Here is a 24,069-nt window from a genome sequence, read left to right on the forward strand (position 1 = left end):
TTTCGAAAGGGAGTTCGAATATTGTAATTCTTCTGATACTGAGTCCAGCAGGAGTAACGAGGACGTCATCGCTAACTGTACCACCACTGTGCTTAAAAAGTACAATGGTCAACGAAGTTTTTCGAATTCTCAGTTTCTTGTGATTTTTTATTTTTTATTTGCTGATATCAAAACAGAAACAGGTTTTGTTCCCATGCTCTTGTTTCCATGCAGTAAAAAATTTTCCATTTCAGGTGTTTGTGGTTGCTTTAATTACTTACATGCTCATGTTGTGCACAAGTTTAAAATATTTCAATTTTTTTTTCTTTCCAATCTGATGTCATTCATCATTGCTAAGAAGAGACGTCAAAGTAAGAATCATCCAGGCAATTCCTGCTACACTTCTTGGTACTACACACTTCTTCGTCAAAAGCTGAAGCACTTGTGAGGCAAGCTTATAGTGTGTACTTTGGACTTCCACTTGGCGGCCGGAGTGGCCAAGCGGTTCTAGGCGCTACAATCTGGAACCGCGCGACCGCTACGGTCGCAGGTTCCAATCTTGCCCCGGGCATGGATGTGTGTGATGTCCTAAGGTTAGTTACATTTAAGTAGTTCTAAGTTCTAGGGGACTGATGACCTCAGCAGTTAAGTTCCATAGCGCTCAGAGCCTTCCACTTGGCAACCATGACAAAACATAGGCCCCACATACCATAAGTCACAACGGTGAAAAATGCTGCGTGACAGGAAAGCGTAAGGGTTTACCTTCCAATATCCCCGTGTCCTGGCAAGAAACAGTGGGTCACACAAGTGTCTCTTATTTTTTTTTTTTTTTTTTGGTTGATGCAAAGGGAAATTGTGGGATAAACTGATCTAAAATCTCCTATCGTAATATCCCGTCGTCAGTCAGACCTACTATACACTATATACGGTTTTTACTGAATTTATTCCATCTACGGTTGCGGATAGCGACCAAAATTCGGAGACAGTTGATAAAAGTGTCTTTGACGTGTATTCTTTTACTCCCTCACAGTCTTGAGCTTCTCACCAGTTAAGGCAGTCTGAACTGCGTGAGCTGTGCGTGATTGGGCTGCAGCTGAAGTGTTAGCCTCTAGATCATAAAAATAGTGTGTGCTGATTGAGTTATAACGTAAAAGTGTCTTATTGCCGAAGCGCGAAGATGTCTTTCTTCCATATTTTACACAGGAAAATTATTGTTATAAAATGTCGGGTCTTCTCCAGTAGTTACGGATTACATTTTACAATCCGCATGACTGGCGTTCATTTGTAACAGTTCAAATCAATGTTTGAAATGTTTATTCTGTGTATTTATGGCAAAAGTATAAAGAACCGACGACTGTGATTAACCTATTAAAATACCAGGTGCTGAACTGAACAATATGCACAGACTTAAAAATAATTAATTTGCTGCTAGGATAACAGAGAGGATTACAAAATATCCCAGTTTTCTTTGTATGCGGTTCAGCCGAGCACGAGGCAATCACTGGAACCAGAAGGAATGGGACTCTGCAAGGCTGTATGCCAAATATTGTCAACGACCCTCTAGAAAATATCATTTTCCATTCACTCCACATGAAACTGGGGACGGTGAATGCTTTCAACATACAGGCAGTGCACTTCGATCTTTGCCCCTTGAGAAGATCAGGGCATGAATGTTTAATGAATGCCAGATTGGCCACTTGTAAATGATAAAGAATTTATCAGAAGATGACGATCAAGAGAAGGCCTGCACGAGTGTCTTTCGTGGCGGCAATGGAAAGCTTTCTTTGTAATAAAAAAGCTGATATCTATGAGAGTCTCATAGCAGATATGTTTTGAGCATTTCAGAGATGTAATATGAGTGGGAAACTCCATTTCCTGTACAGTGACCTTGAGAAATTTCCTAAACACCTAACAGACGTCACTGACCAGCAAGGCGAAGTTGCGTCAGGAACTCAAATTATTGTAAGCGCGAGACGAAGGAGCAAAGCAGTCATCATCGGGCAAGGTAACTACAAGTGTTTCTTGGGACTGCCACTGTGTGGTGCCAACAGATTGAGCTAGTACAGAGAAAACCGTAAGAGGTCAAAAAGAACTAACACGACAAGTTGTCCAGGAACATGCTTCTGCTAAGCAACAAGGCGCTCACTCGAAGTTGACCCCTTGTAGAAGATGTCATACATTGAGGACGTGTAAATTTCTAATGGACAGGGAATGTAATCTTTTGATGACTTCTTAAGACATGGGATACTTGAAACACACGTGTCTTCGAAAAAAGTTGTGATACAAAATCAAACGAATGTTCACTGCTAACAGTCACGTTAATCAGGAAACATTCTAATACATCACTATACATGGTACTAAACGATTCATTGGTGCGTTTGTGTCCCTTTTGCAGTGAAAAACATGGTAATCGTCCATTTTACAATGAAGAAAACATGATAATCGTTATGATCAATGAGAAAATGACTAGAGATTAACATTTCGAGTGAAATTTGATCACTACCTTAGTTGCAGCAATAAATTTTTTGAACGAGGTTACTTGACAACTGAAATACTGGGATGTACAGACAAGTTCAGTGTAATCTGTAATCTTGGTTCTGTCTGAACGTTTAGAATAAGATCATGTTGAACTCAGATTCTAAAACTATTGCAGTTACTAAGATTCGAGTTCTGACTTTTCAGGTATGCACTACACAAGTTATCCGGTAATGAATATAGTTATCGTAATGGTCTCAGTTTATTGACACGCTGAATTTCAAAACAGAACATTTTTAATTAATAGCGTATGTGGTTCCATGATGGGTGGAGATACTAACAGCTGACCTAGTCAGTGTTAGATCAGCACATATGGCTGTATCTCTGCTTTTGGGTGAGCAAGGATTAGTTTGGAGCAAATAATGAACTTTGTTTGTTAGTGGAGTGTCTCAAATAACAAATCGATATTACTTTGCAATGAGTCATTACCTTAAACTTTCTGAAACACTTACATTAACATTCGCAAGTATGTGTGAAAGACATCTCACATAACACACACATTTCACAAAAGAGAGCAACGTAAGAAATTATAGTTAAAGGGAATTTTCCTATGTTTTTGTTTACCACACAATTTTTTTCTATAGAGCCACAAGTGAAGAAAGAGAAAAATAGGGTATACAATGTAAAAGCTTTCATGCGCAAGAACATTCTGCACTCCATCTGCTAGGCTGGGGCAACGCAGCTAAACAATAATAGTTGCTGTTGTGGTCTTCTGCCCAGAGACTGGTTTGATGCAGCTCTTCGTGCTACTCTAGCCTGTGCAAACTTCTTCATCTCCCCAGCACCTTCTGAATCTGTTTAGTGTATTCATCTCTTGGTCTCCCTCCGCGATTTTTACCCTCCACGCTGCCGTTCAATACCAAACTGGTGATCCTTTGATGCCTCATAATATGCCCTACCAACCGATCCGTTCTTCTAGTCAAGTTGTGCCACAAATTTCGCTTCTCCCCAATACTATTCAATAACTCCTCATTGGTTATGTGATCTTCCCACTTAATCTTTAGCATTCTTCTATAGCACGACATTTTGAAAGCTTCTTTTCTCTTCTTGTCTAAACTATTTATTGTCCACGTTTCACTTCCATACAAGTCTACACTCCATACAAATACTTTCAGAAACGACTTCCTGACACTTAAATCTACACTCGATGTTAACGAATTTCCCTTCTTCAGAAACGCTTTCCTTGCCATTACCAGTCTACATTTTATATCCTCTCTACTTCCACCATATTTAGTTATTTTGCTCCCTAAATAGCACAACTCATTTACAAATTTAAGCGTCTCATTTCCTAATCAAATTCCCGCAGCATCACCAGATTTAATTCGACTACATTCCATTACCCACGTTTTTTCTTTGTTGAATTTCATCTTACATCATCCTTTCAAGACACAGTCCATTCCGTTCAGCAGCTCTTCCAAGTCTTTTGCTGTCTCTAACAAAATTACAAAGTTATCGGCGAACCTCAAAGTTTTTATTTCTTCTCCATGGATTTTAATTCCTACTCCGAATTTTGTTTCCTTTACTGCTTACTCAATACACTGATTGAATAACATCTGGGATAGGCTACAACTCTGTCTCACTCCCTTCGCAACCACAGCTTTCCTTTCATGCCCCTCGACTCTTATTACAGCCATCTGGTTTCTGTACAGATTGTGAATAGCCTTTCACTCCCTGTATTTTACCTCTGCCACCTTTAGAATTTAAAAGAGAGTATTCCAGTCAACATTGTCAAAAGCTTTCTCTAAGTCTACAAATGCTAGAACATACGTTTGCCTTTCCTTAATCTATTTTCTAAGGTAAATCGTAGGGTCAGTATTGCCTCAAGTGTTCCAACATTTTTACGGAATCCAAACTGATCTTCTCCGAGGTCGGCTTCTACCAGTTTTTCCGTTCGTCTGGGAGGAATTCGTGTTAGTATTTTGTATCCGTGGCTTATTAAAGTGATAGTTCGGTAATTTTCTCATCTGTCAACACCTGCTTTTTTGGGATTGGAATTATAATATTCTTCTTGAAGCAAGAGGGTATTTCGCCTGTTTCATACATCTTGGTCACTAGGTGGTAGAGTTTTGTTAGGCCTGGCTCTGCAAGGCTGTCAGTAGTTCTAATGGAATGTTGTCTAGTCCCGGGGCCTTCTTTCTACTTAGGTCTTTCAGTGCTCAGTCAAACTTTTCACACAGTATCATATCTCCAATGTCATCTTCATCTACATTCTCTTCCATTTCTGTCATATTGTCTTCAAGAACATGGCCCTTGTATAGACCCTCTATGTACTCCTTCCACCTTTCTGCTTTACCTTCATTGCTTAGAACTAGGTTTCCATCTGTGCTCTTGATATTCATGCAAGCGGTTCTCTTTTCTCCAAAGGTCTCTTTAATTTTTCTGTAGGCAGTATATTCTTACCCTTAGTGATATGCACCTCTACATCCTTACATTTTTCCTCTAGCCATCCCTACTTAGCCATTTTGCACTTCATGTCGATCTCATTTTTGAGACGTAATGGTAACAATAATAATAATAATGGCAATAATAATAATAAGAATAATAATAATAGTGAATACCATACACTTGCACATACCTATCACCGTTTTACTTTTTATCATCGTCATGGTAATACATAGTGTGATTCAAAATGCTGCGCAAAATTGTAGGAGCTGACAGAGGAATCGTAATACATCTACTACAGCACAGGAGCTTAATGTCTTTGAAATAATCCTGAGCCAATGAACATTTCAGAATGAGGAAGACAAAAGACAGTTTATGCATATGCGCTGTGTGTTCAGCAAAGATGATGTACTCTGTCTTAATTCGTATGACAGGCTATCAGTTAAGCGCATTCCATTAGCCGTCATGCCTTTAATATGCTGTTTGTTTATTAGCTGCTTCATTTCCAATGCGCTGTGTTGCAATGTGAGGTCGAAATGCAGGGCCATCCTGATCCCCTGGCCTGAAGTCGCTTGACTTTGTTTCTTTGTGGGGCTTACCAAAAACCTCGTAGCCTATTGGTGCAGACCAATCAGGGACAAAGATTTCGCTCTGGCGGGGAGACTTGCAGCATCATGAGGTTCGTGTGGTGCCTGTTTCAATTGAAACAGTGTGTAAAAATTTTCTGAGAAGATTTTATATTCACACTGAAAGTCGAGGTCGCCATGTTGAGCAAGATCTCTAATGTATAGGACTGTAGAGTTCACAGTACATTATTTTATCACTACTTAAATTGTGTGTGTATTGACAGACCTACATATTCACGCATCCCAAAGCCTTCTGTGACTAAGAATAACTTCCAAGACCATACGTTGCTATTCCAATGTTGTATTTAGACTCGCAACCTGCTTCTGCATGCCGGCCGAAGTGGCCGTGCGGTTAAAGGCGCTGCAGTCTGGAACCGCAAGACCGCTACGGTCGCAGGTTCGAATCCTGCCTCGGGCATGGCTGTTTGTGATGTCCTTAGGTTAGTTAGGTTTAACTAGTTCTAAGTTCTAGGGGACTAATGATCTCAGCAGTTGAGTCCCATAGTGCTCAGAGCCATTTGAACCATTTTTTTGCTTCTGCATGTGCCCGTGACCTAGGGATAGCGTCTTTGACTAAGAATCAGTTTGTTCTGGGTCCCAGGATTTAACACAGCCGCAACTTAAATTTTGAATAAAAATGATAAGCAATGGCAGCCAAAGACTTCCGACGTAAGAAGTCACCTTCGTTCTGTCAACAGCGGAGGAGCAGACAGTTTCACTCTCATGTCCTTCGGGTAGGTAACTGCCCATCAAAGACGGACGAACCAGAAATGATCAACGGCTTCAAATGATCAACGGCTAGAAATGAAGTGGAGAAAGACTGAGTTCTGCAATATGTTTCAGATGGTATTAACGAATACACTGTCCAAGACAAACAAGAAGAGGAAGTGTATTTGCAAAAGGCCGGATGATACGCGAAGAGTTCTTTTAGATTACGTTATGGTCAGGCAGAAGTCTCGAAATTAGACATTGGATTGCGTGTTGTAGTTAGGTACTGTTACAGACACAGGTGACAATTTCGTAATAATTAAGAGTGCACATAAGTTTAAGAGAATTGTGCGAATACCATGACCGTTCCTTTATTTGTCTTCAGAATTGCTTCCTGCTACCTTTCTAAAGCCAAAGTGATCGTCACCCAAACAATCCTCGACTTTTTTTTTTTTTGTTCTTCACTGTATTAAACTTCTCAGTAGCTTGGGTGCATGAGCTGTTAAGTGATTGCACCTTGGTGGTTGCATTTATCTGCCGTTGCTGTCCTCGGAACTCTGTGGACAATACGTTCCCGAAAGTCTGATGTTGTGTCACCAATTGTATACGCACTACTCACCAACTTGTACGTTGTTTGGTAGCTACTATTCGAACGCTTTTAAAAATTCCATAGAATATCTATCCCAAATGTATTATTTGAATTCTAACCTTCCAGAGATCTTCCAGTATCGAATCTAAATCTGAGTCTCCTGAGTCTTCCACACCAGCTCCAGTTTCTTCTTAAATCATCTTGTCAGACAAGGCCTTCAATGTACTATACTCACCAATCTGCTCTCACACCTACGTTTAACAGTGGAATTACCATTGTACTCCTATTGTTACCTCCCTCGGCGTTAAATGCACAGAATTTTATTTCGACTTTACTGGTTGCTTGGACAGTTCTCCCCATGATCATTTTCTTCTTCGAATTGTTCTCAAATTTCCTACAGCCATCACGCTTTGGTTGCCCTGCACATGTTATTTACTTCATTCCTAACGAATTTAATTTGCTGTATTCCTATGCTTCCCTGAATATTTTTGTACGGTCTTCTTTCGTCAATGAACTGAAGAACTTCATATGTTATCCATAGTTTCTTCGGAGTTTCGGAGTTACCTTGCTTGTACAGCCGTGGACAAAACGAGCGAGACCCCTCGCCTTTTCGTTATGCTGATCCGCACAGCTTTAAAGTCTGCTACACAGCATAACAAGCAAGGCGACGAGGTGCTACCAACATACTATGCTCAGGCGTGAAACTGAAAAACTATCCGAACTTTGTCAGACTGTTTTCAATCATGTGTAAGACTATATTAATTCTGATTAGTGTGTTAAACAAAATACGCAAATATCAGATATAGATGAAAGACGAAACGCTAATTAGTATGAACTGTACTAATAAAAATGAATTTCAGCTTATCGAGATAACATAACTGTTTTAGTAAGACAAAGTACCCCTGATCGTTACGAATTAGCAACATATTATGCGCATTCGGCGGCGAAACGGTCTGTGTCAACGTTCAGACCAGTCATACTGAATTAATCTTGCTGTCCTACCATGAAAGTGTGCAAATTTAGTAATGCGTGAAGATTCATAACGAAATTCAGTTAAAAAGCATTCAGTGCCACATTTAAGTCTATTTAATTACTGACAGAAGCGGGAAAAGTAGGCAGTAAAAAGTATGAAATTATACAAGAGTTTCATACTGACATACACAGGGTGCCGGTACGGAATAAAGGTAACAATAAAACGAATTGGGGGAGCGAGAATTTCTTAAAATTGCTTTACTGATAGTCTATCTGCCTTCATTGAGATTAGAACCGAAAACACACCAGACCACCTTTGCAGTAGCAAACACCTTTCACTACGCTAGCAGACAACCCAGGCAAACAGCCCTCATGAATGTCACCCCAACTCGCTTATCAAATCTGAGACTCTCTCTCCCCTACTTCGTGACGTTACAAATCGTGCTACCGTTCCTTGGACAGGAACAGAATATTTGGGAAATACTGTGAAGAAGAAGTGACAGGAAGATATGGCATGTGTTACGAAATCAGAGAATAACCTATATGGTATCAGAGGCAAGTGAAGAGGCTAAAAACTGTAGCGTAAGACATAGATGTGAATAAGCACAACAACTAAATAAAGACATAATGTAGAAGTGTCTCTCGGTGATGAAATGTTAAGCGCACAATTAGTGCTGGACCGCATCAAACCGATCACAAAATTGTATTTCTCTTAATATTTAGTTGCTCAAAATAACAGAATCTGATGAGTATTTCCTTCTTCTCGTAGGATCCCTTACTGACGATTGTTTTGATGGGCACAAATTTGAGCTCTGAATGTAAGTATAAAGCGCTAAACGTGATTTTATTTCACAGGCGCCTCATTCAGAATTCAATATCGTGTAGGAGTGCGTAGTGACCTTTCCGTGACCTCAAAACATTCGATTATCACATTATACCAACAGCTGAGTTTCTGGCGTAGTCCTGGTACGTATTTATTCCTGTCTTCAGTTAGTCCTTCTCCTGCTTCTGTCTCTCTGCCCATTTACTCTTCCCCCCCCCCCTCTCCATGTCCATCTCCTTCACCTACTCTCTTTGCCCATTTCCTGTTACTCTCCCTCTGTCCATCTGCGGCTTCCTCCTTTGACCATCTCCAACCCCTCTCTCTGATCATCTCCTCCACCTCTATTTGTTCATCTCCTGACCCTCTCTCTGTCCATCTCTCTATCTCTCCAATCTCTCTGTCCATTACGTCACACCCCACTCACTGTTCATTTCATCCTGTCCCTCACTCTGCCTGGCTCCTCCCGCCCCTCTCTCTGTCCGTCTGCGCCTTCCCATTCCTTCTGTCCATCTCTGTTCCTATGCCCTCTGTCCATCTGCTCAATCCTCCCCTGTCCATCTCTCGTCCTCTCTAGAAGTCCCTCCCTTCTCTCCTTGTTCAGCTCCTCCTCCTTTTGTCTTTCTGTCCATCTCCCCCTCTCCTCACTCTCCATATTCCACCCCACCCCCCTTACCACTGTCCATTCCCTCCTCCCTCCTCCCTCCTCTCTGAGTAATGACTCTCTGTCCTCACTCTAAGCCCATCTAATTCTCTCCCTTCTCTCCGCTTCCTCTTCCCCTGTCCTCCCATTCTGTCCTATTCCTCTTCTACCTTATCTGTGTCCATCCCTTCCATCCTCCTCTCTGTATGTCCATCCATTTCTGCTCCTTCTTCTCTGTACAAGTTTTCACCAACACCCCAATAGAACTCACTGGTTCTTACCCCCATACTATTTCTTTTTAATCATGTACCAGATATTGTTTAAATATGTCCATGGGTTTAGGAGAAGTTTTCTCCATGTGGCATTCGCTGCGTACTTGAGTATCATATGTATATGACATACATTAAACATATTTTGCACATATTTGTACATAATCTCAGCCTTTATCGAATTTAGCCCTGATGTTTCCTGTTCAAGAAGCTCAATGTTAATGGCGTTATGTCTCCTGAAGCATGTGTACTACAATGATACAATTTTGCAGCTGAATTTGAGGCAAATGTGTTGAGAATACGCTTAGTAGAAAAAAGTTATCAGTTATAACGTTATGCATAATGTGGCGGTTTTTCCCATAATTTAGTATTTATGAAGTCATATCTGCTGAATATGTGTCATGCAGTGACATAATTTTCCTCGTACATTCAGTAATATACGTGAGTACTGTCGGCAAAATGTGTTGCGAATAGATTTACTACTAAAGAAGCAATAAATTAAAACGACCTACCTCATGCGGCAGTTTTACTGCATTAACAGCGAAAATGTTGTCAGGATTAAACATTTTTCCTCTCATCATTTTTCGGGAGATGTCAGTAGGAAAAAGTTTCGTTAAGTTTTAAAATTATTTGTTAAGTCTGTTGCAAGTCACTAAGGGCTCTCATTCTCAAATACTGGATAAGTATGGTCTGACCATCAATTTTTTCACACCCATCCCAGCTCGTTTGATAGATAGGTGGTTCTTACCCGATAGGGGCTACATCGAACACTTTGTCATGTGACACATTTATAGTGGCACTGGACAGAATTTTGATGAAATTTGGTACCAATGTGACATCATTTACCCACCTTACAGTTCACACGAATTTCGGAGCTATGACCTGATTTCCGTATGTGTCGACACACCTTACTGTTTCCATCACCGCCGAGACCGACTGTGACGTCACAGGGCGCCACGCTTTTGAATCACTACAGAGGAAGATTGTGGGCTCCTTTGAGCCAAATTTCAAACTCACATGTCGCAATGAGGGGCAATTACGGGATATCGAATAATTCACTGTATTTATATCTATTTCTACAATATGTATGGATTTTAATACAATGTGTTAAGTTTATGTTAGATACAGTTGCGTGAAACCACGTTAACAACTTCATATTTTGACAAGCAATGGTGGGAATGCAAACAGTGGAAATCAATCTTTTCTTTTGTACGTCAGAAACTAATACTGCCTGCAAACACGTACGTACTTATTTTAGCATCTACAGACAACTAAATACTTTATTTAATTGCCTTTTACTAAACTGAATGACGTACTTGCCGACAATACCAGAATGGAAAGCACTGATCAGTTAAATGAGTGTAAAGAATGTCCCCTTTCAGCTCAACGTTTCAAGAGAGAGAACTAAGACACATGAGCATGAGATACAATATTTTATCTCTTTTACATACTGTATTAACAGCTCCATTAAATTGCTGTAAATCACACGGTCTTAAGATATTGGACTGTAATAGATAAGGTATCGAAAAATCTGCATTTGTAATGTGTTATATTGCCACATTTATGACTGTATGGCTTTGCTGGGCTAGCTTTAATTAAGCCAGCAATTGAGTTTCCGGCCAAGAGGCGCTGCCATTAAGGAAGTATCCAGCTGTGAAGTCCTTGACGTCCTGTAATCGAGTGAAGCACGGCCGACTGCTCCGTTTCCAAGCCGGACCGACCTAGATCGATATCCAGGCAGGCGGTATCACAGTCGGCAGCGCATTATAGCAAGTAATTGCGTCCCCTCCACGCCTGCGGCTCTGAGATAGGCGCCGTCCCGCAGGAGATTAGGACACGCAGCGCCAGCGCGTGCAGCTGTTAACCACGAGCCAACACCTGTCACGCTGCGCAGCTGTCGAAGTATTACTAGTGAGTACAATTCTTCATGAAAATTCACCCGTACTTAATGCGTCATTTTTAAAACTATTTGGGCACCATTTTACATCTGTTTGCAAGCCGATAAGGCCAAGACGACGGCTTGCATCAAAGTCGCTAAACGTGGGACTAATCAGTTTCCGTAGTATTACGTAAAATACACTTTTAATAATAGTCCGTCATAGACCCAATAAATACAGATAGTAGTGAATTACAGAACACTTCTAAGAAGTGTGTTGTAAGATTTTACAAGCATTTTAGTTGCTATTTTCGGAAGCGCCTGTTTTCTTGTTAGGAACTTCATCCCTGACTAAGAGCGATCATGCCGACTGTGTGCAGCGATGAGAAAGTTATGACAGTCACTTAAGTAGTACACTGCTCGGAAAAAATGAGGATGAGATAAATGAGTTAATGAATAAAAGTACAGGATCATGTTGCTAGAGGTTTACGAGTCGTGTACATAAAGTTGATTGTCACATGCCATGAGGCCTGAGGTACTACAGTCCCGCAACACGAGGCAGTTGAAGGAACGGGAAGAAAGGTATGTCAACAAGCGGGCCATTACGGTGCACCGTGGTGGTGTTCTTCATTACTACGGGCCCGGAAGTAGGTTTACAGAACGGCATCCGGGGACGTGGGGCAAAACGTGGTATCTGCCCCGGGCGGCAATTTTAGGAGGCGCCAAATTCGTATTCTTGAAGAGAAAAACCTTGTTTAACAAAGCGCCTAGCATCCAGTGCACGGTGGTCTATCGATTACTCATGCGATATTGAAACGCATCCGTTTTGGTTTTTGAACATTTTTCAACACATTCTAAGTTGATTTCAGAACGAATCATAAGTTGCTTTTTGAATGCGTCCGTAGCATACGTGATGTCTCTGGCAGGGGAATCTCCGACAAATCTAGAAGTTATAGACTTCCCTGCAGACAAAAGGGCACGGGGATATACGAGCTGAGTCGAAGAAACCCTAACTGGTGAATACCAGTCGCTGTTTGTGTGGTTGATCCGTTGTGCGAATGATAACCTTTGTTGTAATAATTACCGAAATCCATAGATTCAGACTACCAGAGTGGAAAAACACGACCAGTCGGATTAACGGATAAGAAAGATTACATATTACTCTCTCTGTATATAGAAGAAAATGAAATTCTGACAGAAAATTTTTAGCAGATCGCTACACTACTAAGGGCCAGTTGTACAGTCCCGGTTTATAGCCGCTTAAGTTCTGTTCGAACAGCGCGGGAAACGCATCGTAAGAACACGTAGTAACGTCTAACCAGAGAATAAATTCGAAATAACTAAACTGGTGATTCTGGCAGTGTTAGTGAAATTAATCTGAGATGAAGTTTTCACAATGGTAGAAATAGTTACAGAATTCTTAACGACAAGATTGTTTTTAGAACGAGGAAGGAGAAGAAACGAGGACATCACACAAATTATATGGAAGAATTGGACAATGAAAAATTTGTATTAAAATTTCGTAATACTACCAGTTCTCGGTCTCGCACTTGATAAACTGAAGCATATGAATTCAATGTGAAACTATTTCCTAAGATAAAACATTTTACTTGTAGTAGGCCTAATAAGCAATTGGTATTGGTACTTGGTGAATTATGTTCTGCCGTGATATTTATGTACATGGACATTTGTGCCAAAACAGTCTCGCTTATTTGGCGTCTGTTACAACTGCTGCAATATTAGAAAGGCCTATTTCGTTTCACCTAGCAGACAGTGACAAAATAGACGTAACCAAATCGAGAAACTACAGAACTCTTGGTTACTATCCGTATTAAAAGCTTCTTCAGTATTATAAAACATTTTTATTTTTCACGTAGCGTTTGACTAATTTAGATGCGGTAACAGAATCTTTCGACAAAAAGGAAAGTACGCCGAGTAAGGCTGCAGCAAGTTTGGAGAGAAAAAAAAATGCTGGGGCATAATGATTGAAGTAATGCTTACCGTCTTGCTTGCCTCATGTCTTTACTGGTTTTATGTTTCCTATATTTAATTTTACGTCACACATAAGAGAAAGATATTAGCTAAGAGGAAATACAGAGTGCAAATTATCTGAAGAGTTGTTATTCTCCCGGTCACAAGTAGTCCTACGCAGTATCATTTCTATCGGGTGTAGCACGTCAAACCAGCCTACGGAGAGAAGGAGCGGCACCACAGGACATTTTAATTTCAGCTCTTCTGAATACAGGCTTCATGGCTCCCATTAAAAAGCGTCCCACAGAGGGAAATACAGTGACGTGTTGTAATATTTCTGGCTTATTCAGCCATCATATTAGGCTCCAGGAAGCTATTCCCAGGGCAGTGGAGATGCAAGAAGCATAGAGATGACGCAATGTGGGATGAGGTACCGGTGACAGATGTTAGATACGGTGCCATTCCCGTGAGAAAGACCGCCTGCACGATGCTGCTGCTCTGTGATTGGCTGCTGTGTTCGGCGGTAGGGCGCCAAAACGTTAAACTTTAGTTGCTATTATTAATTAAACCTGTCATCCAAATTACTTCATTTTTTTAAATAAACATCTCTCAAGAGCCGGCTATCAATCAGAAATTTCAAAATTACTAAAATCAAGGTATTACTAAAACAAAATACTGACGATATTACTGCCGATGCGCTTCGGTGGCGTTCGGGTCACGCCTTGCTGGCTTGGCGCGCGAAGTGTCTCGGGCAGTCCGTCTCTCAAGTTCTGACCGTTCCAGTAGACAGACATGTTGTCTGTTATAGCAGTATTTGCTTCATGCAATTTTATTTACTACAGTTCCGACCGTCGATAGGTACAGACATGTTGTCTGTAACAGTAGTATTTGATTCATGTAATTTTATTCTCCAGTTCTGACGGTTCCAGTAGACAAACATGTTGTCTGTGGCGGGTTGTATTTCAAGTTATTTAAGCCAGATATAATGACTGTGGAAAGATATGTTCAGTACGTTGTGATCAAGAATAGTTTCTCGTGTCTATATCAATAAAAACGCGAGTGGCATCCAGAATGAGTTATAGATTATTCCTAGCAGCAGTTCCTTGTGAAGTTAATTTCAGCCTCAAGAAAAAGAATCCACGACCTGCGTGCTGTTTTCTGCACTGGAGACATCATCATTATGAAGACAGCAGGTTAGTGAAGTGTACAAGAACTTATGCATTCCACACAGGGCAGTGGAAACAACTAGGCACCTCACGTGTACTGCATGCACAGTACAAATGTGCTCAGTGACACGTCATTTGCAGTAATGCAGAGGAGGTAAAGAAGGATGAAAGTATTAACACTATATCACTCTTAATCCTTTTTCTTGCCGTAGTGTGACAGAAGAATGCTGTGTGTGATGCGTGCACTGCACTTTCGCAACTTAAGAAGAAATGACATGTCTTACATTTCCTCGAACGTATATGTTTCAAATATCAACCTCTTCAGAACGATGTGGAGATAATAGTAAGTTCAGTCTTGAAGTACAAGAGAATTTCTGTCATTAATACATTGCACGTCCCACATATTCTCTTCACTTAGTTTACATCATCGCTCAGTAGTACGAGAATGATATATTTGTAGATTTACTTGATGATACTTTCTGCACTGTAAAGAAATACGTGGAGAGTAAAGCACATGCGTGACTTCAAACTCATATGGAGAAATTTGTGTAGTGTGCCGCTGTGATCTGCTTCAAATACGAGTGTTGTTTGCAGTGCCATAGTGTGAACATCTACCTGGAACACAACAAGCACCGCAACAAAAACATCGTCATCCGCTGGCACTTTTGTTAGTCTATCCAGCTGTTTCACCTTGCATCTAAGTAAATCCAGGCGCATTAGACTGTTTTTATTACTAAAGCAAAACACAATGCGGCTCTCAATATTCGAAGTCTCTTATGCAGTGCAGGAGCGGACAATGTGCTGCTATCCAAAACATCAATGTAACTGGAAGGGTATGGTATGGTATGGTATGGTAGCTCGAACCGGCTATGGCACTGAAAAGAAAAGCATTTTGAATGTTTTAATATTGTTTATGTCATAAACCCACAAAATAAAGGCCGAGGAGTTCACGATATCCAACAGGGGTAAAATAATATTGGAATTACTGTTGAAGACAACACAATTTTCCAATTGTTGGACGGAGGCAGTTTTGGTACAACTGCCTTCCCTCTTCCCTTGAAATCAGGGGAAGACCAAACGTTCCGAATAGTTATATATATGTAAATATAAAAAAAACGTATCACTGCTCTGCTTATGTGGGAGCTGCAAATAAGAGAGATTAAAAAATCGTTGAATCTTTTTGCCATTTATAACAGAACTTGGACAGACTGAGTGATCAGAGTAGGACGGAATACCTGCGACTTTTAGTTCTGCTGCCGTTCACATCATTAATAAGAGTCATCAGTCTTCTGATTGGTTTGATGGGGCCCGCCATGAAGTCGTCTCGTAAGCGAACCTCTTCATTAGACTACGACTTGCAACCCAAGTCCTCTTTTATTTACTGGATGTATTCCAACCTCAGACTGCCCCTACATATTTTACCCACGAGAGTTATCTCTAGTACCGTGGAGTGTATTCATTGATTCCTTAGAACATTTCCTGTCATCTTGCCCCTTGCTACTGTCAATGTTTTCTCTGTGTTCCTTACCACGACGATTCTGCAGAGAATTTCATTCCTTATCGGTCCATCCAATTATCATCATTCTGCTGTAGTACCACACCTCAAACACTTCGATTCTCTTCTATTCCCGTTTTCCCACTGTAAGTGACTGACTACTAAACAAGTCTGCGCTCCAAACACACATTCTCACGAATTTATTCTTTAGTTTAATGGCTATTTCTGGTACTATTCTCCAGTAACGCCCTCTTTGCCTGTATTATTCTGCTTCTTATGTCCTCATTGATTCGTCAATTACAGATTATTATGATTCCAAGGTAGCAGAATTCCCCAATTTCTTCTACTTCGTGATCACCAACTTTAAGGTCTACTCTCACATCCAATATTTCTCAATACTCTAGTATGTTTCCGTTTTACTCTCAATCCATATTTTATAATTTATAGAATTTTCACGCCATTCAAAACATCGTGTAGCTAATTCTCTTCAATTTCACTGCAAACAGCAATGTCATCATGAATGTAATCATTGATATTCATCCACCATGAATTTTAATCCTACTCTTGAAACTTAAATATTTGTCTGTTATTGCTTCTTCGGTGTACAGACTGAACGGTAGGGGCTAAAGAGTGCATCACTGTCTCACACTCTCTTTAATCCGAGCGCTTTGGTCTTGATCTTTGATTCTTACCTTTCCCTCTTTTTGTTCTTGAGCATATTGTATAGAACCCGTCTTTCCTTGAAGCTTGCTCCCATTCTCCGCAGAATTTCGAACAACGTGCACCATTTCACAATGCCGAATTCTTTTTCTAAATTGAAAAATGCTATGCTCTTAAGTTGGTTTTTGTTCTGTTTTGCTTCCATTATTAAGTGCAACGTCAGAACTGCCTCATTGGTAACTTTACTGTCGAAGCCAAATAAATCGTAACAACAGATCCTCACCTTTCCTTTCCAGTCTTCTGTGTTACTTTGTCAGCAGCTTCAATGCATGAGATGTTGAGTTCCAATAGTTTTCACAGCAATCTCCCATTACTATCTCCAGAATGGCGAAGATAATTATTTTCCGAGTGTCTGATGGTATGTCGCCAATCACATAGATTCTACATACCAACTTGAATAGTCGTTTGGTTGCCATTTCCCTCATAGCGTTTAGAAATTCCGATGGCATTAAATTATGTCAAGTCTTCCAGAGCTCTCCTAAATTCTGACGCTAATAATGGATCCCCTATACCTTGCTTACCTGCTCCAGTTCCTTCAAGTCATCAGACAGTTCCGTCATCTCAGAATGCTCTGTCCGCCTATCCGCTCTTTCCTCTGTGTTCAACAGTGGAATTCCCATTGCACGCTTTACGTTGATACTTTCGTTTTTAAATTCCGGGAAGCTATTTTTTTATTTTATTTTTTTTTTTTTTATTTTTTTTTTTTTTTTTACTATATGATGAGTCAGTCCCTGCGACTATAGTACCTTTCTCGGTTTCTTCGCAGTTTTGCTGTAGCCACTTCGCCTTGGTTGCCATGCACTTCCTATTTGCTTCATTCCTAAGTGAGTTATATTGGTGTATAATTGTCTTTCTGTAATTATTTTTGTACGGTACTTCATTCTTTCCTCTATGTTTGAAGTATTTCGTCTGCTATTAAGGTTTCGTCTGGTTTACGTTCTTCGTACTTATGTCCGGCTGTCAACCATTTGTCATTGCCCTTTTTAAATATGTACACTCCTCTTAAACAGAGCTGACTGTCATAGTCATTACCGCAGTATCCACATCCTTATTCAATTGAAAAGCATCTCGCCCTTTCTCTGCACTTGATTCTACACTGATTCTTTCGTTCAGTTCTCTTTAACTTCAATGTACTCTTCGTCATTACTAATGAAGATCTGAAACTATGTCCTCTCCCTGGTGCACTTTACAATCCAATATCGGATTTTGGAAACCCCGTCTCAAATCAATATATATTCCAACTGATATATTCCTATGTCTGTGTGTCTTTTCCAACTATATCTCTTCCTCTTGGGATTCTAAAACCTGCTGTAATATATTGCAGAACTAAATAACTTTCATCTTCCTTATTCCCAATGCCTATGCCATATTCTCCCACAGCCCTTTCTTCTGTTCCTACCCCTATGGCCGCGTTGAAATCGGTTACGATTAAAAGATTCTCATCTCCCTTTACATACAGAATTACTCGTTCAGGAGCAATATATACTTTCTTTATCAATCATATTCTGCTTGCGACGTCGCCAGTTATACCTGAATTGTCAGCGTTGTTTTGCTGTCCTATGTGATGTGAACAATCCTGTCGCTCAAAAGATCGTAGTGGCTCACTCCAATTGAAAACGAATCTTGCTCCAGTTATACAATTTTCTGATGACGTCGATATTACCACATATTCGTCCGACCAGAAATCCCTATCGTCATTCCACTTCAGTTCACTGGCATCCACCACATCTAGATTTTGCTTCTGCATTTGAATTTCCAGATTTTTCTAGCTTTCCTGCTGCCTTTCTGTTCCTCTAGAAGTAGTTATTCGATGTTTTCCTCATTGTCATCTCCCACTTGGCAGTCCACCCATGGACCTACGAATGCGGAACTAATCTGGACTCCGTTGCAAATGGATAGATCATAATGACACTTTCCAATTACAGACCACATGTCCTGTGGAAATACTTTAGTGGATTTAACGCAGTGGTTCCCGTTGACTTCTGCATTTGATTCCGTAAATCATTGCTGGTTGTTCCGCCTTTTAGGGTTACTTTACCACCCCAAGTGCAAGAGAGTCTCCTGCAGATCCGTCCGCTCGTGTACTCCCTTTGACAAGGCCGTTGGCAGAACGAGGGAGATATCTCACGCCTGTAATCTTTGGGCGCCACTGATTTTGAACTTCATTCAGCGTTACTAATCAAAGACAATACTCCCAGATGACTGGTTCACTCTAAACTAACCCAGAAGGCAAACTACTAGGTTAAATTTTCAGTAATTTATGACCTTTAAAACTGAATAGCTGTACTGTACGAGATTACATCGAGTTGTTTCGCAAATGAGGGGAAATGCAAAACCCATTCTCCTTGTAGGTTTACTTGGAGAACACGTCATCATTGTTGTGTGTGGAAGTGAAAGGAGGTATAAGTAATTGATAACAATTTAAGGGCACCTCCCTTAATAAGTGGAATCACAAGGATAGTACACCCTGGAAGTTCCCAAAGGCAATTGCTTTCAATTATCGTCGTATTAATATTACAAAATGGGTTAAATCACGTATGAATAAAGGAAAACCAAAACTACCCCATTGGCATTTCGTGAGCATTTCTATGAAAGTAAGCTTATCGTCGCAATTAACGAAGCTGTGGTAAGTTCACAAATTAACGATAAATATTTTAGTGCATTAGCTAAAATTAAACTGAATAAAACGCGCATCTCAAGAGTTTAGGCTGAGAATGTATACCGCCTAACTGCAGCTAACGTTTCACAAGCCACGTTTACCCTCTCAAGATTCGATATCAAATCTCAAGTCTGCCTCTGCCTCCTTCCAAATCGGATACTAGGATATATCAGGTCTCCTTCCATTTCCAACCAACCCTACAAGTAGAACGATGTAGAATGTTTCCGATGTCTGAACTCAATATCCACGCCCTGCGTTTTATAGCTACTCCGTGATGTCCACGAGAGGCACTTTTCACGTCATCTTCCCCAACGTTAATTTTCGAAGGTGTGCCAATGGGATGAAGAGACGACGTATACCTGACAGCCACTCCTTGAAAACACGAGCAGAAAAGCACCACGTAAGGCTAGAGAGGTATTAAGATATTGTGCGAGCGAAAAATTTCTTGTTTTGTGACCAACTCATTGGGTCTCATGGTTTGAGAAATGTATGTCATTCTCGGAAATATTATGTTGTTTAGCTTGAATCTGACCCTACACAGAACTCTTCTCCTTCCACTAGATAACTCGAGCAGTGTCCGGATGTCAACTGGGGAGACATATTTGCTCTACCCTCCTTATCGCATATCTGCAACACAAGCGTCATTACCGATGGGGGTTCGCGAATGTCATCAAGGAAGCCAGATACCTGAAGTAGGGTCAGCCTTCTAAGCGAACTATGTACTTTTGCGTGTATCTTCTGCGTGACTTAACACAGTACGGGCGTGGCCTTAAGGTTTCCCTGCATATACCAACACGCCCGAGAGGGTACAGAGCAGTCTTCTTGGACGTATGCACTCTGCCTTCCCTGGGACCTGCCACTGCCCTGCCTTAAAAGGGTAAAATCACGTGTATGTTCTCTTACGGGGAGTGAACAGAACTTCCCACTATTTCCCTGTGCTATAAAATTCATTTAAAGTTGGAAGCTGATATAACTGAGACACTGTTGGCTCTATTTTCACAACCATATTTCAGCACGTATTGTGTTCTCACCCTTGAGGTATTCTTATCTTCCGCTCTGACACGACGCTGAGATGCTAATAAGGTGTGCTTATGTTGATTAATTTGTCATTATCATCTATTTTCTTGTAACCTGTCATTCTTTTTGAGTTTTTTATTCTTCACTTCCGTTAAGGTAGTTATTCTTTGGTAATAAAAGATCCGACTGTTTCACTCGCTTTGTATTGATTTTACTACTAACTGACCTTCTACAATCCCTCTTGGTAACTGTTATTGCCTTGTGCACACACTTCACATGACAGAAGGACAGAAATCAAATAGATAGAGATAGACATTGATGTTAGTGAAACGTTCCAGCCAGAAACAGGATCGACCGTTTCAAGGGCATATGATGTTACGTCGAGGAAGAGTAATACCGAAAAGTGCGCTCTGTGGACGGTGTCTATAGTCATACGGATCTTCGGAGTTCCGACAAGTTCTTTGACACAAAATTGGTGACGTTCTGTCTGTCAGAAAAGATGTCGCTCAAGATAGTATAGTAAAATTGTTTAAAATTGTTATAAAATGGTACATCGTCTGCGATTAGGAGACCAGGGCATTGTTTCTTATCTGTGCAAGACTTTGAGGATTTTTGAGTTCGTCTAGCACTACAACAGCATTTTCCAGCTGCAGCTAATATTACAAGATTAGAAATGTAAGGCACTCATAACAATTTTAGATTTTCTATACTACTGGCCATTAAAATTGCTACACCAAGAAGATATGCAGATGATAAACTGGTATTCATTGGACAAATATACTATACTAGAACTGACACGTGATTACATTTTAACGCAATTTGGGTGCATGGATCCTGAGAAATCAGTACCCAGAACAACCACCTCCGGCCGTAATAACGGCCTTGATACGCCTGGGCATTGAGTCAAACAGAGCTTGGATGGCGTGAACAGGTACAACTGCCCATGCAGCTTCAACACGTTACCACAGCTCATCACGAGAAGTGACTGGCGTATTGTGACGAGCCAGTTGCTCCGCCACTATTGACCAGACGTTTTCAGTTGGTGGGAGATCTGGAGAATGTGCTGGTCAGGGCAGCAGTCGAACATTTTATGTAACTAGAAAGGTCCGTACAGGACCTGCAACATGCGGTTTGTAGGGTTTCGCAGGGATCGAATGAAGGGTAGAGCAACGGGTTGTAACTTTTCTGAAATATAACGTCCACTGTTCAAAGCGCCTTCAATGCGAACAAGAGGCGACCCAGATGTGTAACCAATGGCACCCCATACCATCACGCCGGGTGATACGCCAGTATGGCGATGACGAATACACGCTTCCAATGTGCGTTCACCGCGATGTCGCCAAACACGGATGCGACCATCGTGATACTGTAAACAGAAACTGGGTTCCTCCGAAAAAATGACCTTTTGCCACTCGTGCACCGAGGTTCGTCGTTGAGTACACCATTGCAGGCGCTCCTGGCTGTGATGCAGCGTCAAGGGTAACCGCAGCCATGGTTTCCGAGCTGATAGTCCATGCTGCTGCAAACGTCGTCGAAGTATTCGTGCACATGGTTTTGTCTTGCAAACGTCTTGCATCTGTTGACTCAGGGACCGAGACGTGACTGCACGATGCGTTACAGCCATGCGGATAAGATGCCTGTCATCCCGACTGCTAGTGATACGAGGCCGTTGGGATCCAGCACGGCGTTCCGTACTACCCTCCTGAACCCACCGATTCCATATTCTGCTAACAGTCAATGGATCTCGACCAACGCGAGCAGCAATGTCGCGATACGATAAACCGCAATCGCGATAGGCTACAATACGACCTTTATCGAAGTCGGAAACGTGATGGTACGCATTTCTCCTCCTTACACGAGGCATCACAACAACGTTTCACCAGGCAACGCCGGTCAACTGCTGTTTGTGTATGAGAAGTCGGTTCGAGACTTCTCTTATGTCAGCACGTTTTAGGTGTCGCCACCGGCGCCAACCTTGTGTGAATGTTCCGAAAAGCTAATCATTTGTATATCACAGCATCGTCTTCCTATCGGTTAAATTTCGCGTCTATAGAACGTCATCTTCGTGGTGTAGCAATTTTAATGGCCAGTAGTGGAAATAGGAGGGACTTTTAATAAGTAATTTAACCCATTTGTTCTCCACCTGTTTCCTCTGAAAATTGAAGAATTTATTGTGTGACTTCGTGGAATATTCCAGCTTCAGCCCCTAAGTATCATGCAGCTCCGATGTGTGGTGGCGCTATACGTAGCCTACAAATCGGCGTCCGCAACGCAGGTGTGTTCCATGCAGAGACCTGTCACTGATTCTTTTGATGAGTACATCGTAGATATTCGTAGGCGCTTCCAGAATGTCTACGGAGACCTCACAGTGAAGAAAAGCACGGTGAGTCTTTGGGCGATAAGCTCGCGCAAACCTGTCCAGTCTCCCGCTTGCCGGCCAGCCGCAGACAGCTGTGACTCCTATACTATTGAAATGTGTGTGCACTCTCATTCTAGGCGACCGACAGATCGCAATCAGATACCTTATGGCCCAACTGGACGTCTCTGTAGGTAGTGCTGATTCGCGTCCACAAGTTGGGTTACTCAACGGAGTGTGCCTGCTGTTTTCCTCGACGTCTGTTTGGCGCAATTAAGGATTCAGTCGGTGGGAAACTGTGTGTAGATCATGGGGAGGATGTTGATCCAGAAAGGCATTGGCCTCGTTTCGACCAGTAGATTGGTATCATGCGGGCATTGAAGCTCTCCCTGTGAAATGGCGTAAGGCCTACATATTGAGCTGAGATTATGTTGAAAAATAGGGTAATGTAGCTAAAATGTGAGGAATAATAGGGTGTATGGAAACCTCAATGAAACCATCACTCTTTCAGAAAAAAATGTGTTTCATTTCTTATAGTACACCCCTCAAATTAGTGCGCCTGTCGGTTTGAACAGTTCTCGTCAAGTTTCTAAGCTACATCTGCAAATGATGTATACCATCTTACTGACAAAAATTTTATGTGGTTTCTGGGTCCACATTAACTGCATAAACGTCGTTTTTTCTAAGGGACTGAAGACCAACTCTCTCAAAGGACTGAATGTCTTCAGATGACTTTGTAACATTTTTATGGATCGGAAACGGCCCTACAACTGAAGTTTTGTAAAACTTTAACATGTCTCTTACGGTTTAGGTAGAAACAGGTTTGTGGATGAGAAATATCTACTGCGCTAACCTTCACAAGTGGTTCACCCTGCATGCGGAATTAGCGCTCGTAACAGGCCAAAGTTTGGTGCGACTGGCGTATAGGTTTTTTGCTGCTCCAGAGTTTCCTGCGCACGAAGCTATAGCGGGATGTGCTATGGAAGCAATTTTCATATGTGTGAGCAACAAGACCCAACGCGACCAACATATAGCACAATCTTCTGTGGAGCAATTGCTACCTTGGCTAGAAAAGGTCTCGTAGTGAGATTAGTGAGACCCAGAAGGGGCATCAGTCTTTCTTTAAGGGATGGCTTCGGAATAGACACAACTATCACTTAAATGAAAATGTCAGAATAACGGTGGTTCATATTCTTCTTGTCGTTTTGAAAATTTTCGAGATCTTTGTGTGAGTCCCACATTGACAGAAGTATTTCTTGTTCAGTACTTTCTAATTATCATCATGT

Source organism: Schistocerca serialis, chromosome 7 (assembly GCF_023864345.2).
Source record: "Schistocerca serialis cubense isolate TAMUIC-IGC-003099 chromosome 7, iqSchSeri2.2, whole genome shotgun sequence".
In the NCBI taxonomy this organism is placed as follows: domain Eukaryota; kingdom Metazoa; phylum Arthropoda; class Insecta; order Orthoptera; family Acrididae; genus Schistocerca; species Schistocerca serialis.